The sequence below is a fragment of the Gossypium arboreum genome, chromosome 4 (genome assembly GCF_025698485.1).
Source record: "Gossypium arboreum isolate Shixiya-1 chromosome 4, ASM2569848v2, whole genome shotgun sequence".
Taxonomy (NCBI): Eukaryota; Viridiplantae; Streptophyta; class Magnoliopsida; order Malvales; family Malvaceae; genus Gossypium; species Gossypium arboreum.
Genome location: NC_069073.1, coordinates 26,353,943 through 26,358,088, shown reverse-complemented (window position 1 = coordinate 26,358,088; position 4,146 = coordinate 26,353,943). Strand labels below are relative to the sequence as shown.

Here is a 4,146-nt window from a genome sequence, read left to right as displayed (position 1 = left end):
TTGTTCTAGCGGTTGCTAAAAAGGGCCTCCTTAAAATTAAAGGAATGTTACTATCCTCTTCTATGTCTAGAACAACAAAATCATCCGGGAATATAAATTTGTCAATTTTAACGAGTACATCTTCAACAAATCCCCTAGGAAATCTGATTGTTTTATCGGCTAATTGAATACTCATCCTAGTTTGTTTGGGTTTCCCAAGACCTAGTTGTTTAAACATTTTGTAAGGCATGACATTGATACTAGCCCCTAAATCAGCCAAAGCATTATTAACATCTAGGCTACAAATTAAACATGGAATCCTAAAACTCTTTGGATCTTTTAATTTGTTGGCTAGGTTATTCTGTAGTATGGTTGAGCAAACTGTATTCAGCTCCACATGTGATGCCTCATCCAACTTCCGCTTATTTGTTAAAATCTCCTTTAGGAATTTGACTACGTTTGGCATCTGCAAAAGAGCTTCAATAAAAGGTAAGTTAATATGTAACTTCTTTAATAATTTAAGGAATTTACCGAATTGTTTTTCTGTGTGGTCTTTCCTTGTCGCATTTGGGTATGGAACACAAGGTTTATATTCTTTACTTACTGATTTCTGGTCATTGTGGTCCACCTCACCCTTACCTTTACTTACCGCTGTTTCTTGCCTCGGTTCTGGTTCAGGTGTAACTAATCCTTCCTCATTTTGAATGGTAATTGCATTAATTTTCTCCCTTAGGTTAGATTCAGTGTTACTCGGCAGGCTACCTTGTGATCATTCAGATATCAATTTAACGAGTTGACCTATCTGAGTTTCGAGCCCTTAGATCGATGTTTGTTGATTTTTAAGTGCTGTCTCAGTATTCTGAAAACGAGTTTTTGACACCGAGATGAATTTTGTTAGCATCTCCTCAAGGTTCGGCTTTTTCTCTTGTTGGTAGGGTGGTTGTTGGAAGCTTGGAGGTGGTGTTGGTTGCTGGTTCCCTTTGCCACCCTATAAGAAATTTGAGTGGTTCCTCCAACTTGCATTGTAAGTATTACTTTAAGGATTATTTCGAGATAGCGGATTATTACCCATGTAATTTAACTGCTCATTCTCTATGTTGTGGCCATAGGGTGGGTACTATAAATTGCTTTATCCACCTCCACTTGCTTCGCACTGTATTACTGGGTAAACATGTGAAGAACCAAGAAAACTGTCAATTTTTTTATTCAAAAGTTCTACCTGATTGGAGAGTATGGTAATCGAATTGACGTTAAAAATGCCACCGCTTTTGTTGGCTTTGTCTCATGACTTGCCACTGATAATTATTCAGTGACATCTCTTATATAAATTCATAAGCATCCTCAGGTGTCTTATTATTGATAGGTCCACCAGCGGCTGCGTCGATCATCTGTCGAGTCGAAGGATTCAGGCCATTGTGGAACGTTTCAACCTGTAGCCAGGGTGGTAACCCATGGTGAAGGCACATTCTCAACAGATCCTTGTATCTCTCCCATGCATCGTAGAGTGTTTCTAGATTCATCTGCATAAAAGAGGAGATATCATTACATAATTTGGTCATTTTTAGTGGCGTAAAATATTTTAATAAAAATTTTTCGGTCATTTGTTCCCAAGTAGTGATTGACCTCGTGGTAATGAGTTCAACCATTGTTTAACCTTATTCTTCAATGAAAAAGGGAATAACCAAAGGTGAATGGCGTCATCAGAAACGCCATTAATTTTAAATGTATCACATAGTTCCAAAAAGTTTGCCAAGTGAGCGTTGGTATCTTCGTCCTGCAAACCATCAAACTGAATAAATTGTTGTATCATTTGAATTGTGTTAGGTTTCAGTTCAAAAGTATTTGCAGCAACAACAAGCCTAACTATGCTCGATTCAGTTCTCATTAAAGAAGGTTTAGCATAATCATACATAGTACGTGGAGCGAGGATTCGATTAGCATCAATTGTAGGAGGTAGTGGATTTTCTTGGTTTTCACCATCTCCTCATTTGTGGTTGAAGTATCGTCCTCTTGCTCTTCTTCTGTATCATAAGCTCCTTTATTTCTCTTCGATTTTTGCAAACTCAGATAATGATCTCGCCATCAAATGATGATTTCTTCTGGTCATAAACTAGAAAAAACCTGTCAGAAGAAAATAAATGAAGAATTAGAAAAGAGAATAAAAATTAAAATTGCAATAAAAGTAAAATGGCTAAAGTAATAAAAACCAAGTGTTCCTAATATCCTAGATCCCCGGAAACGGCAACAAAAACTTGATACGTGATATTCGCGACAGGTTTTAAAAATTTATAATTAAGCGTTCTTGAAACTAACTATTATCACGATGAAGACAAGTGTACCTATCGAATAGTAATATAGCTTTAGCAAGACCAGATTGTCGAACCCAAAGGAACCAAGAGTACTAGTAATTACTTTCCTTTTATTATCTAGCCTAAAAATTAAGGGATTTGTTTATCTAAATTAATTAACTAAACTAAGAGTGCACAGAGAGAAATTGGGGAAAAGCTTTTGGGAAAATTCGATTGATTAAGACAATACCCAAGGAAAAATCCACCTAGACTTCACTTGTTATTTGACTCGAATCGCACAATTTATTCATTTGACTTTATCCGTTAAAATCCCTAAGTTATATTATTATCTCTCTCGAGACTAATAACGCCTAACCCTATGTTGATTAATTCAAAACTCTTTCTAATTAACACCTAGTGTTGTATTAACTCGATCTATGGATCACTTTATTAGGTTTTACCCTAATCCAAAAAATCTTATCACCGATCTCTAGACGCTCAATCAACTCCACTTAATTATGACAAATTTACTCTTAAACAGGGTCTATTCCTCCTCTGAATAAGAGCATTAACTCGAATCAATATCTTGGAATATTAAAACAAGAATTAAGAACACATAATTAAGAATAAGTCAAATATTTATCATATAATTCAGATAATAATAACAAGATCCATTTTAGGTTTCATTCCCTTAGGTATTTATAGGGTTTAGTTCATAATTATAGAAGAAAACATCTTAGAAGAATAATTAATAAAAAACATAAAGAAAACCCAAAACCCCGAATGGAAATTGAAGGAGATCCTCAATCTTGATGATGAATCCGGCTCGAGATGGACCAATCGGCTTCCCTTGAGTAATTCCTTACCTCCTACTCGGCCCCTTCCTAAGTGCCTCCTCGTGTTCAAATAGGCTTTAGAATGCCTAAGAGCCCTCAAAATTTGCCTTTTCTAAATAGGGTTACACTTGGCTTGGCAGGACACACCGTGTGCAATTACTCCACCGGTGGTCAAGGTTGTTGAATAGGCATAGGAGTGTAGTCTACCTGTAAGTCGTGCTTCGATCCTTCCAAAGGGACACAGCCGTGTGATGTGCCCGTGTGAGGAAGTCCAGGCCATGTTGATTTCCCGTGTGGTTCTATTTTCTCCATTTTCGGCCTGTTTCTCACTCTTTTTACTCTCCTATGCTCACCTAAGTATAAAACATGAAATTAAAGGACTAGGAGCATCGAATTCACCAAATCTAAGGAGAAACCATCCATAAATGTGCTAAGTATGGGAAAAAAATATGTATAAATTACGGTTTATCAGAGTTCGAGTGGTTTCATGGGCAAAAGGAAGTCAATTTTACTGGTCAACACAAAGGAGGATTGCCATTCGGTGGAAGCAATTTGAATGCAATTCAAATTGGAATTGTTACTAAAATCAAGGTTACAGTGGAGATAAAGATGAGGATTAATTGTGGATATGATTATGATAAAATTAGAAAAATTGAAGGGAATTTAGCTTGACGAGTTTAAGTCGATTGGGGAGTGTAGGTTTGTAGTTTATTTATTTATTTATTTTAGTATATATATGTGTGTAATATGGGCAAGTAAAGGCATTTGTTTTCTTGTGTGCTTCAATCGCATATTCTAGGGGAAATTTCTTCCAACCTCTTGACTCTTTTGTTTTATTTTTTATTTTTTGCAAATGCTTGAGTAATCTCAAACCCTTCACCCATTCTTTTCTTTAAGCCAAACTCTTGACCTTTTCTTCCCTATTTTAATCGAATCAACCTCTTCCCTCTTTAACTTAGCCGATTGCTTTTTTTTTTCATTTAAAAGACAATTCATACAGTTTGGGGGTTGATTTCTTGTTGGCAAGCGATCTTGCGATCGGT

At 36.2% G+C, this 4,146-nt stretch overlaps 1 non-coding gene across 1 annotated transcript; it reads left to right on the top strand.

Annotated features, from left to right (window-relative positions):
- Positions 1–1,425: 1,425 nt before the first annotated feature.
- On the top strand, positions 1,426–1,532 carry LOC128292529 (small nucleolar RNA R71). The gene has a single exon (XR_008282514.1). It is a non-coding gene; the product is annotated as a small nucleolar RNA R71 (small nucleolar RNA).
- The last annotated feature ends 2,614 nt before the right edge of the window (positions 1,533–4,146 follow it).